Source organism: Pteropus medius, unplaced genomic scaffold, assembly GCF_902729225.1.
Source record: "Pteropus medius unplaced genomic scaffold, Ma_sr-lr_union100, whole genome shotgun sequence".
In the NCBI taxonomy this organism is placed as follows: domain Eukaryota; kingdom Metazoa; phylum Chordata; class Mammalia; order Chiroptera; family Pteropodidae; genus Pteropus; species Pteropus medius.
The window spans coordinates 26,106,347-26,120,602 of NW_024340692.1; positions in this window are offsets into that span (position 1 = coordinate 26,106,347).

Consider the following 14,256-nt stretch of genomic DNA (forward strand, 5'->3'; position numbering starts at 1 on the left):
TACACCTTTCCTTATGAAATTAAATTTTTCTCTTCATGCCATTCTTCTTTAACAAAGGGAAATGTTCTCTCTCTCTTATCCAGGCCTATATTTATTCTGTTTTTCACTCATTACATTAATTTTATTTGGGCAAAAGAACAACAATCATGTTTAAGCTTTAGATGGGAAATAACACAGCAGGGTTCCATAAATAGAGTTTAATTGCAGTAATTACTTACGTTAATTATATATCAACTGATTATTTTTAAGATTATTTATTGAGCACCATCAGCTTTCAGAGGTACACATCACTCTCCCACTGTCTTTTTCAGATTCTATATCCATGCTCAGAATAATCAACTATTATTTGACACATGGTATAATAAGTACCTAATGAAATCCCAATTAAAATTATATTTGAGACACTTAATTTTAGAGATAAATTAGAAATAATTACATGATTCAAGAATCCACATCAGACAGGAAAGACACAACTATATCTTGACTAACTGGAAAGGACAAGCACAGATGAAGCCTTTTAATGTGCTTTCCAAAACCTGTTACTAAACATTATTGTACCTCAGCAGATGGCACCGAAAGATGTCTTTTTATTTTTTTAAATAGACAGTTTCCTTTCATACACCGACTTGAGTGATTGTAGTTCTCATTATTACTGTCATCTGTTACAGATAGGAAAAAAAGGTGAGGGAGAAAGCATGTTATTTTCCATAAGGCAAGAACATCAGTATGGAACCAGCCTTTGAGCATACTAAGTTTAATTTACTGAGGCACAATAAACAGGAGAATGCACTGTCTCCTAGCTGTTCATTTCAAACCACTTATTTTCATTTGTAGTTGAGACACTCTGTGCTTTGTGGGTACAGTGCTTCCACTCTTGCCTCCCGCAACACCCTTCCTCCCCCTAATTTTTCCCCCTTAAGATTTAATGAATTCCGAAACTAATAAAATCCAAGTTGTTAGTAGACACTAGCCAGGTAAAAGCTTTAATATCTTCTCTTTCAGAGTTCAAAAGGTCACTTCTCTACACTAGGATCACAAAAATATATTTATTCCCTCCTGAAAGCTATTTAGCCTCTAAAGGGGGAGCAGAAAACTGTCCCATTAAGTCCACCATCATTTTGCTCAAAGCTTCCTTTCCTTCCTGCAATATCTTTGTTCAGAGGACAACAGTCTCATTTACAGCCTCACATGGGGAAACTGTTAACTGTACGTTTCTGATCTATGTAATTTGCTGTTAAAGAGCACAATAGCATCTAATAGAAAACAGCTGTTACAAAATCCACTCTTTCTAGCAGGAGTGGTTCCTAATGTAGGATTTTAATTTTATCTCTTGATTGATAACACCCCATTAGCCATACCCAGATTCCTAACTGCAAAATGACGCATGGGTACTATTTTAAGCTCCCTCCCAGATGGATATCATTATGCTTGCTTGTCCCTCAGAGCAGAAAGTCCACAGTTTGGGTGGTTGAGTATACAGGCACTTATTACTGCCCTGACACACAAAACAGGAAATACTGGTCACAGTTGATCCAGAATATTCAAAATGCATAGATAAGGCAAGAAAAAGGGATTTGAATGGAAGAAAAAAGAAATGGGTATTAGTATAGGGAAAAAAAAAAATATCCAGGGACATAAAAACCAAAGTAGTTATCATTTCATAAAAAACATGAAATATTTTCACTTAATATTTTGGACTTTTAATTTTTATAGAAGAGAAACAGGGAGTGTCTTCTTTCACTAGTCACATAGGATTTTATTTAACAATAGCTATAGATTTGTAGGGAAGCTGTCGACTTGGGAGATCAGGATTAATCATTGAATCAGCTTTCCCCAAGTCCATGGCTAAAACTAAACAATTACTCTAAAAGGAGGGAGGGGCATTTTGCCATGGCAACCTTGCTATAACAGTCCCTCAGTTGGACTTGATGAAAATTATAGAATCTTCATCAGGTTTCTGTAGCAAAATAGTCAAGAAAAAATAAAATTTTCTGGAGTGGCAGCAGGAAGAAGGCAAAGGAAGGTCTCTGCCCAAGTTCTTGAAATTCTAATAAAAATGGTGACTGATTCATCATGCTTTCTGGAGTGACTTTAATTACACGTTTAAAAATCCTTCACTACCACAGGCATGACAGAAAGGCACAGAGCCATATACCAACCTTAATGAGATCTACATAAAGCAACTCAACAATTATTTCGTAATGGCTTCACAGTCCGAAATCAAGATATATTTCTATATGGAGTTCTAAGAGCACCTCGGGGCTAAAGTGCTGTGTTCATCAGAGGGGACTGTGGTTCATTAAAGGAGTCGGGAGCTGGAGAAAATTACAAGGTCACGTGAAACACCTAAGTTCCTAAATACCTAAGTTGTGTAGCATTTCTTCACCAGCAATAAACCTTTCCAACAACCTATTTCCCCAGAGTTAGAACTAGGACATTTATAGAGAAATAGTCACTCTTTGTATGTGTTGATCTTTGTCATGCTCCACAACTGAATTTTTCAAAAACATAATGGTTCACTCAGTCTTGGTTTTCACCTTTCACTTAAATAGCACTTCTCCCAGGAGACCTTCCTAGACCACTGGAATAGGTATGTTTACATGGCACTATTTCCCCTATATCATTCATTATCACATTTAAAGTTTATGGGAATTAACATTTTGGCTAATCAAAGAATCCATATTGTCAATAATGAACAGATCTATTCATAAATACTTTCCCCTAACATTGTGTATTGAAGATCTCTTGGAATTTGAAGACTCACAGATCTAATCTAAATCCCTTAGTTTATGAATTAAGAAATAAACACTATATATGGTAATGTATCCAATCGGAGGCAGGCATAGACTAGGACTCAGGTTTATGATTCAACACAAGAGACTTCCACTAAGTGTTGAGATCATTTTTTAACCCTTTATAAGAATCTGACCCATGTTGCCTACATATTTTTAGCCCCAGCCAATCCTCCCGCCCTGCCCTCAGTCCGGCCCACACAGGCATTTATCAAACTGAAGGAGAGGTACACCCTGATTTTATGCCATATCCTCTAAATTCTACAGCATATTCTAAATACTCTGCCAAATCTGCATCCCTCAGAACACTTCCCGCCTGTTTCCCAGCCTGTCTAGTATTCCTCCCTCCCCAATTTATCATACTTCTCATCCTAGTTGCCCTTGCCAAGACTCTCTGCCTGCACAAGCATCTTGTCTTAGATTATTCCAAGACAGTAGCCCCAGATCTCAGCTAACAATCTTGCGGCCTGCAAGTTCTCTACATACTAAGTTTAAAAGCCAGAGCTACTCCTTCAGCTCTACCTATCAATGGCTTTTTATCTAACTCTCAATAATGTGCTAGATGAATGAAGGTGATGAACATTTGTTCCCTTTTCCATCCAGGGAGCATCCACTATTATGTGTGTCTTCTGCAAAGCAGTACCTTGTCTCCCACCATTGGAGAGAAAGGCAGATGTTCCCCTCCCTGTGGCAGTTCATACATTTTCTCATTATGTAGGCTCCACCAATCTTGCCTCATACTTTGAATCTCATGGAAGAGGGGTGAATATGAAAGGAAAATCAGAGATTATTCATAACCCAGGGTTGAAAGTCCAGGGTAAGGTGCCAGATGCAGATTAGAGGAATGTAGCCTCTAATATATTTTCCTCTCTCTCTGTTATGTCATATTCATACTTACACATTTTAACTCATTTTCCTTTTCTTTCCTCTCCCTTTCTCCTATCGTATAAGGACTATGTTAAAAGTAATTAATTTTATAGTTCATTCATTTCATTATGGAAAATGAAGAGAGGATCAGAACAGAACTGGAGGAAGCATGGACAACTCCTGGAGATTCTAAATTTAGAGTAAGATGAAGCAACTGACAAGATTCAAGGCCATATATTTGAATATGGGCTATACTACCAGTTCTGCAAGTAAGAGCGAGGGGCATTATTAAGTGGATGCATTTGTCTTTTTAGGGTATAAGTACAGTAAGAAGAGTGTGTGTGAATGTTGGACAGCCAATGGAGGGCAGTAGTAGGCTTTTTTTTTTTTTTTTTATTTTTCAGTCATCTACAATCTGAATCCCCTTCCCAGTTTTGGAGAATCCTCCACTGTGTGAGTCTTGGCCATAGGATGACCAGATAATTTGTCATCCACACTGAATAGCTATTAAGAGTTAAAATGAGCACTGTTAATAATCATGCTGTAGCAGTCAACATAAACCAGAACTGTTCCAGGCAAGCCAAGACATGTGGTCACTCAAGATTTTGAAAAGGCAGTCTCTGCCATCTACGACAGAAACTTTGAGAGACACAATCCCTCTCCCTGCTCCCTGACAGCTAGGGCATGGGCATGTGTACTGACTCAATCAGATGCTCCTTGAAATAATGATGTAAAAACATTGTGGCTGTTATAAAATATTATTAGCAGTAGCAGATTACTTGCAGTAGCAAATTAAGGTAAAGAGTCTAGTTAACTCCTAGACATTTTAGAGTGTACAGTGGCTGCAAAACCAGCAAAAATATCCTAGCCATACTGTTCTTCTGATATGACCATAACTGGGTATGGTATCTAGTTTCCAAAATGGCTCCCAATTAACCTTGACTACAGGTATTACTTTCCTTTATATAGTGCTCTTTCACAATGCATCTGGGTTGAACTGTGACACTTTCATCAACCACGAGGAAGTGATGCTGTGTCAGTTCTAGACCTAAATCTTGAAAAGACCTGGAAGCTTCAACTTTTGTTTTTTGGAAACCCTGAACCACCATATAAGAAGTCTGGTTACCCTACTGGAGAGATCGCATGTAGAGGGAGAAGCTCTGAAATAACAGAATAAGAGAGGCCTGGCCATCCCTGCTAAAGTGTCAGACATGTGAGGGAGCCATCTTAGACGTTTTGCTCAGTTAAGTGCTCAAATGAGTGTAGCCCAGGCAACATCACATGGAGCAGAACCGTAATGCTCTGCCCAGTCAACCCATAGAATTAGAGACGATATTGCTTCAAGCCACTGAATATCAAGGTAATTTGTTACACAGTAGTAGATAACTAAAACTCTAATCAACCAGCCTATTTTGGTTATTCCCATTTCACGAGCCTGGTTCTCTAATTTTCCTCTTTCAGTACATTAGTCTTCATACAAACCTCTTTCATCTCTCCTGATTTACTTGTGGCCTTTCTAAACATAATTATCTCCACTTTTTTTCATTCTAGGGCTGGGCTCCCCAACATTTCAAACACAAGGGCTCCATTTTTCCTTTAAAAATTGCATGTGATAGGTGTACTTTTAGTAACAATTGATTGGGAAAACATAAACTGCCAAAAACAATTAAGAATTCAGCGATAGCCATAAGTGAATTTGTATATTCTTCAGGACAATCACATACATCCAAAAACAAAGAAGGAAACATTCATGTAAAAACATAGTACTTAGTATTTCAGAAGTTTACAAACCTTTGGACTCCTTACCCTCGAAGTCCACATCCCCCTTTACATTCTCTTGAGATGAAGTAGTCTCAAAATACACTATTTATTGGGAAAGAGCAACAATCTGGAAAACACTGCAGCTCTTGACAGGGAACATCACTGAGAGCAGACAGAATACATAAATTTTTTTAAAAATCCAAAAAACCAACCATCTTCAGAGGATAGAGTTGGGGGAGAGGAGGGAATCAACATTTTGGAGAGGAATGGCTCACAGATAAAAGTTTTCCTATCGAAGCACCTGAATTATAGAGGTAAAGCTATTTATGAATTCTATTAATGGTTAACCATGTACACATCCCCTCAATCTGGGCACTTTCCTTTCCTACATCCTCCCAGAAATAGGAAGGCATCTACAGACAGACCTTTTCCCGTTTAACCAACTAGCCCACAAATAGAAAAAATTATTTATTTTTGGTTTGAGAATATGCTGAAATTTAAAAGGCAGACTTTTTTTTTTTTTTACTTCAGATTTTGTTTTACATCCCACAAATGCTTCTGACAGGCTAGAGCAGGGAGTAGTTTCCTTCTTGAAAACATATCCGATTCACTATCCCTTCTTATTAAAACAGAAATACGTTACTCATATAAAGTTAGGAATGATTTCTCCTCGCTGTGTTTTTAATGCGAATCCAGCAATTACTTCAAATAGGGTTGTTTTGCAAATTGCATAGGTGTCTCTCTGGAGATAACCCCAGGAATATCTTAGACATATTTGTATGTCTAAAATCAGGCACATAACACTTTAGAGGAACCTAAGGAGCACCTCTTGGTGACAGATGAATAGGACAGAGTTCAGCACAAGGGATGAGCCCTTATTACAGAAACATCTTAAATTGATGACTTCTTTATAGATGGCATTTTTAACCTTAATGGAAATACAAAGTAATAGTATTAGTAGGAGGTCAGACAAGTGGGAAAGGTTCAGATTTTGCTTTCTGGCTTAAAAAAAAAGCCAGTATAACTTTTCTCCCTGCAGACTCTTCCACCACTTTGGTTATCATCAGCTCTTGGACTTCCTGTGAATATAGATCAATAAAATAACTTCTCTCCCAGTCTGTCTGTCTAGATTTACCATCACTATCCAATCACCCAGTTTCAATAAATACCAAACTAATAATTGCAGATATTCATCAGGATATAATAATCATTTTCTTAAATTAAAAAAAAAAAAAAAATCTCCTTTTTTCAAACAGAGCTGTTTTTCTCTCTCAGCTGAGGCCCCAGGCCTGGCTAGGAATCATTAGCCACTGAATGAATATAAGAAATTCAAACATATTAAGAAAATCTTTGAATAATTCAGTTACCAAGTCAGTGAGCCACAAGAGGCAAATGCCCAAGAAATCAGGCTTCATTAGCTAGCTGCAGGCTTCATATAAAGCTGCCCTACGGATTCTGAGTACTAAAAAGCATCCCATACTGCCAGTCCTCTCTGTCATAGCATACATGAGCTTCTTTAAATATCAGAATACAGGGGAAAGCAGGGGCAAGATGAGGCTTGAATATTTATCAAGTGCCTATGCTGTTCCATACCCCACCCCAGACACATATACATTATTTTGTTTAATCTTTTAACAAGCCGTGTTAGCTGTTATCTTCCCATTTTACCATTTCACAAATGAGATTCCTGAAACATAGAGCTATACCAGGTCATGCAGATAATGAATGGCAAATAGTAAATTTGAACACAGGTCTAACTAACTATATACCCCAACCATCAGCTTTATGTGAGCATAACCCCATACCACCCATACTACCATGTCAGCAAGTTGAAAGTTGCAAGAATGGAAAAGGAGAGTGTACACAAAGAAGCAGTATGAAGTAACAGGTAATAACTTGGTAGTAAGAAAAAAATATATAAAGTTCAATCACATAAGACTCCTATATTTTGTAGGAATGTATTCTAAAAAAAAGTCTGTGAGCCATCCTTTTTTTCCCTAAACCACCATGACTGGCATTTAGCAACTTCTCATCAGCTAAAGGCCCACATACACTTCATACTCATCTTTTGGAGCACTTTCATTGTTTTATAAAATATGCTAAACTTCGGTATTTGCACTCTTAGCTAATAGAAGAATAAATGCCTATAAATAGAGACCATGATTTCCAATGACCAAATACATACTATTGGTTATTAATGCTAATGTTTACTTTTTTCCACGCTGGGATTATCCCCAACTCAGATAATATACACAACAATTTGGTCTAGAACAATGAATCTAGTATATATACTTCATCAGACATCCTCAATGTACATTTTCATGAAAGCTGGTCCTTCTAAGGGAGCTTAATTCCTCATTATTATCTTTAATGACCCGTACAAAGGTCCTTAACTTCAGCTATTAATTGGTAAATGTAAACTATACGAAAATGGATTTGAGAACAGATTGTAAGGCATATAATAAAATCATTAAAACCCTCTGTAGCCAGAAATGAATTTTTGGTGTGTAAATCTAGTGCTTTGGGACCTTCGAATCAGGCTGAGAGGATACAATTTGTCCTCGTTCTGAAGAGTTAGGGTGCTTCTTGGCAGTAATTTAAGTTCTTATTGAAGCCTTTCAAGATGCACCGTCAAATGAAAGGCTGCTTCTTACAGGGCTTTCTTGCCTACTAGTGTGCATCGGGAAACTATTCTGCCTTTAACACATTTTTAGATGGGGAACTGAAGACTTTATTCACGAGATTATCTACGACTCACAGAGCTGCTACTTTCCCTAGCCACGTCTCAAATGAAAAAAGAGGACAGGAACAGAAGCTGGGGTGGGGGTTGGTGGTAAAAAGCAGAGTCCCCACTAGGAATTTCTGAATGGCAATTATTTCTCCATAAAATAGTAGAAACAGAACAGGGTAATGGAACATATGACCAAGATATGTGGAACAGCAGTGTAAGGAATTAATGACAGAAGGTTGGGTTTTTTAAAATAATTGTATAACTTTTTAAATTTTGAAATAAAAGATCCACAGGAAGTTGCAAAGATAATACAAAGAAGTACCATGTACCCTTCGCCCAGTTTCTTCTAGGAGTTACATCTTACATAATTTTAGTACAATATCAAAACCAGGATATTAAAACAGCAACTCTCTCAAAATGTATATCCCCCAGTGCAGTCAAGATACAAAACTATTTTATCACCACAAAGCTCCTCTTCCTACTGTTTTACTGTCTCACCCACCACTCTCCTCCTCACCACCCCTAACATCTGGCAACTGCTAATCAATGAAAGTGGTTTTGATTCTACCACATGAGGTTCATAATCTCAAAGAAACTGCTTTAAAGAAGTAAATGAGGTAGACTCCTCAACTTATTTTCTGATGTTAGAAAGTTTATAGGGAGGTATATCAGTTATCTATTGTCACAATAATTCTGTGTTCCAAATGTGTCAACTGTGATACTCTCTTGGTGTCACATTTGCTAACTATAGCAAATCACTGGCCAAAATAAGTTACATGATCAAGCCACTTTCACTGAGAAGGAGCTACAAAGTCCGTGGATAAAGAGTAGGGGCATATTAATTTGGGTCCTTAGTGTATTTGATTAATCAGAGGGGTCTTTTAGGGACTAATTCTAAACAAAATCTTTAATACTAGTTAATTCACGGCTCCCTATGAGTATCCTCTAGGTAAAAATACTCCTCCACTACAGCATTCAAATCAGTTAAACAAACGGGAATAGCACAATTGGGGTTATTTAATCTTATCTTTATAGATTTGCCCTCATTAGACTTTGCCAAGTTTATTATATATCGGGAAGGGTATAGAGCTGAGAAGAATGTGGGCAATAACTAACAATCTGGCAGTGATCTAGACTGCTAAATGCTAAAAACATTCATTTCTAAAGGGTACAATATTAAAAATCACCAATCAAGTCAGGAAAACTGAAGCCAGAGGTTGACGTAGCAAAATTTCCCATGGTATTTGTGATTACAAATTAGGCTATTAAATGGCTAGCCTACTATAATGACATAAAAGTGGTAAAGTTAACATCCCCCTAAGGACTTGCAGTTCTATAGTTCCTGACTCTTGTGGGTTTAAATTTGTAACTTGTCATTGCATTCAAGTAGCTTTTGAATTTCATTATTTGGGGGGAGAAAGTAAAAGGGAGAAATGGAGAGAAGAAGTAAGAGAGAGGGTGGGGGGAGAAGAGGTGAGGCAAGGAGAGGAGAGAAAAGAATAACTGAGCATATCGTTCCTCAAAGCTCACTATCTTAAAGTTAATGTTGCCTGCTTCATCCCCTCTTCACAACCTCCCTACAGGGATCAGTTGGGATCAGCCCCCTTTCTGCTTCTCCAGCTTTCCAATTGAAAGGACAGGTAGAGACAGGCTGTGGACTGACATATCAAGAAGACTCTTCACCTCCAAAATAGTTGGCCATATCTTGCTGTCATTCAAGTCCACCTGTCAACTATTCTACAACTTGCCACTGGAGCTCAAGTGGCATTTTTATAGCAATTCTAAAATATGATTCATTCTTGAACAGTGGTTTCAATTGTTATGCTCTTGTTTTCCCTCCCTCCTCTCTTCTCTTCCCTGGCTAAAAGATCAAGGCCAAAGCCTGAAAAACACCTGTTTGAGACATTTTGCTACTCCCAGAATTAACCGTTCTATAGGAGTATCAGGTCGCATCCACAGTGGCAAATGTGAATGACATTGTTTCCTGACATGATTTCTTTCTAGGATCCCAACCTCCCTCTATTTTCTATAATGCCACGAACTGAAGAGATTTGGAGTAATTTTTTAGAGCATAAAGGGAAAATCATATGGAAACTGATTTTTGCCTTAAAGTTTCATCCCACTCAGAGAATTTGGCATCAACTGGATGATTTTCTAGTTCCTGAGGTTAGAGAAGTGACTAAACACAGATCCTGCCTTAAGTGTCTCACTGTCAAGTGACAATTTTGAGTTTCTAAAAGGCGATTAGGATATCACTGTAGGTGTTGTTCACCACAGCCAGCCCTGAAGAAGATAAAAAGATCAAGGAGGGTCCTCCATCCCTGCTGAACTCTGGCTGAAGACTGAGTGGTGGAAAAAGCATCTTCTCCCATATGTGATGGCCAGCCAGGTGTGTAACCTTGGTGAACCAAGGTATACAATCTCGGGCAAGTTACTTCACCTCTCTAATCTTAGTTTCCTGGTAGGTAAAATAGGAATAATGGAAGACACAACCTCAGAGGGCTTTTGTGGGGACTGAGTTGATCTATATAGGGTGCCTGGCACAGTACCTATAATATACTGGTCAATTAATAAACTTTAGGTATTATTACTGATCATTGTTGCTAAAATGAGTTAGTGTTTAGTACTCCTAGGTATTACCTTAGCATGTTGCAAGCGGTATTTCATAACTCTTGATAGGCACAATATTATCATCCCCATTTAGCAGATGAGGATACCGAAGCATACAGGAGATAAAGTTCAATAAGATTTGAACCTGTCTTACTTTAACTTCCTCACCCTGAACTTTAGTATAGTGATTAAATGTTTCTGTAATCACTATTGCTTTAGACACAGGTCTCTCTTCCCAGTCCACGCCACCTTACAGTCAGCATGTTGAAAGCTGCAAGATTAGAAGAGGAGGACATATATAATGAAGCAGTATTAAGTACCAATTAACAACATGATAGCAAGAAAAAAATATGAAGTCACTCATGGGAATTGGAAATTATAGCAGTCTGGAACCATTTAGCATTGGGGCAAATAAACTATCTAATTCAATGGCACTTAGAGTTAATACTGTTTAAGAAGACAGTGCAATAGGGAATTATATGTTAATGATCATAAAACATCAAGGAAAAGTCAAATTATATTCAGTTTTCTGTTTAAGAAGTGAGGAAAGTGTGGTATATTTTAAATATAATTTCCTATTAAAAACAGAAAAATTTCTAAAATTTATGGTAATTAGAGGACTAAACTCCATTTACATGTAAAAAAATCTTATTCTTATATGGTGATATGTAGAGTAACAACCAAATTATAGGATTGTTAATGTCTTTAACTATCCTCTAGTCCTACTCCTATATTTCAAGGATAAGTTAACAGAGACCCAGAAAGGTTAAGTGTCACAGTTAATTAGTACAGAGCTGGGACTTAAACTTTGAATTGTTACTGAAAATCCTGATTGTTTGTTTGATTGATTGATTGATTGATTGAGATCAATGGTGACAGAGCTCAGTTTGGATCTCAGTTTTAAAATCTTGGGGAACTTTTAAATCCTAATGCTTAAGCCACACCAGTCCTTAATATTTTTTTTAAAGCTCCACAAGTGGTTCTGATGTGTAGCCAAGATTAAGAATTGCTGATTTGGATCAATAGTAATTTATGGTGCATCCACTAAGAACCACATAATGCCCTCCCTATGCATTGGGGATACAGAAAAGAATAATATAACTCTTGTCCTCTGGATGCTTACACCTGGCAGACAAGCATTCAAACTGATCACTGTAAATGAGTATGATGGATGATAGAATCAAGTTAAGCACATTGTCATCACTTGGGGACCTTTTGAAATATCAGTATCTCTAGGGGTGGGGACTGATCAAGAGGTATTTTTTAAAGCTCGACAGACCAGGTTTTGAGAACCACTCCATTAGGCAAAAATGTCCTAACAGAACAGCCTCTGAGCTGTGGGCCTTAAGAGATAGGAGAAAAATTAGGAAAGAGTATTTGGGCAGAAGGAAAAGCCCAGACATGGATACATGAGACAACATGTAGTCTGAGAAACAAGTAATTCAGAGCATCTGGTAAGTCCAGTAAGATGAAGGAAGAGATCAATTGGACTAGAGATAGAGGCTGGGGTATGAGAGTTTGGCATGTCACATTGAGGAGCTTGAAATTTATCTGGCGAGCTAGCATCTCATCAGCTTAAAAACATCACATATACAAACAATGTGTGTTTATCTCATCATCTACTACTATCATTAACTAATATCTCAAGGCATAGATTACACTGTGGGAGAAGTTCTTGGTTAACAACTCTAACAATCTTCTTGATAACTGCTATTTCTTTTTAGCTGATTGTCCGATCTAATTAGGTCATTGTTTTTGTCCCAAAATGTGCTGATAGAGAGCTTGTACCAAGAGAAGGCAAAGGTCTTTCCAGTTCTGCCATTGTCTCATTATTTCTTTGTAGGTCCCTCGCTCATTTTTTCTGGAAGTTCAGTTGGTCAAAAATTGAATGACATAATCTGTAAATCCAGTTAAGCAGACTCACAGGGCATTGCTTTCTACCACTCTGTGTTGTGGAATCCTCTCTTTTTCCTTTGGTTACCTCAACACCAGGCATGACATATGGACAGAATATGGGTGTCTATATTAAATGGTAATTACATCTTAAATTCTTAAATCTTTAGGTGTGAGTGCGTGCGTGCGTGTTTGTGTCCTAAAATTTATTCCTATAACTCATCAGGTCATCTTATCCACTCTCTTTGGAGAACATTGCCATAGTGACAGATGGTGCACAATGGAAGGGCATGATTCGAAAGGTAAAAAGACCAGTGGTGGCAACGGCAATAAAAGACATCCAATACTAGAGGTAGGAAACCAATGATGTAGCTTTGGCAATGGACAAAGAAAATGAGGTTTAGAACAAAACAGTGAGAGCAAGAATGAAGAGGAAGAAAAGTATTCCAGAGACATTGAGAACAGAAAGTTGGCAGGTCCCATAGATTTAAGTGTGAGAGAAAAGAAAAAAATCAAATATGGCTCCAAGTTTTCTTCCATAAAGGATCAAATAAACAGTAAAAACAACACTGGCAAAAGTATCTGTAACTGGCTGTGTGTAAACACAGCAACTTTCAAAATTTTCAAGGCTTTTACATCCCTCTCCTTTTTTAGAAATCATCTATTTATTATCTCTCATAATGAAGTCAATGCAAACTCAGAGAAGCTTATTCCTCACATATACATGCGAAGCAGACCAACCCCCCACCCCTTTGCACCATCAAGCAGAGCAAACTAGCTCTCTCCATCACCCTCCACCCTTTAGAGAGATTCGAATCATGAGATACAATGAAATAAACAGGGGAGCCTCTCAACCAGTATCAGTATCTTAACAGCCTCAGACACCACTAGCCATGGTGATACATTATACATTTGTCATGTTGTGTGTGTCTGCCTGGTTTGTCAGAACTCAAATTTCTTTTGCACTTAAATTGCTGTCATCCCAATAATGTTATTCATTGTTAGCAATGAGTCCTTGTGCTATATCACAAACACAGGACATGATGCATACAGTTCCAGAAAGGAATTGGCAGGATAATATCGTCCTCTATCATGTGAGCAATCGCCTACTTTCCCTTTATTTCCTTTCGTTTCTTTCCCCATGACACACAATGTATACAGTTAACATACAGTTGGGCTGAGTTATGACACTTTAGATATTTTTCATCATAGGAATGTTAAGTCCTGATACTAAACCTTATAAAAGTTGTTCTACTCTCAAAATGAGATGAGAAAAAGGAAGCAGTATTTTTTTAAGGTGTCATTATATCATGTCATGTATCACTGTTTTGTATTATATTTTCAATATACAATATAGTTACATTAATTGCTAAATGGAAACAAGATGTGAAATTTCTCATCTCAGAAGACTCATAAAACTAAGAAGATTGACATAGTCCCAGATAGGAGCTTCTCTGACAATGGAGAACAACACTTTTCTACCTCTCCAATAATTTTGTAACTATATAAAATATGACTTTCATTCTTTTAGAAGTATTGGGAAGGAGTCTTTCATACTCTTCAGCTCTAGCTGTGAAGTTGAATGACTCATGTAAATAGTGA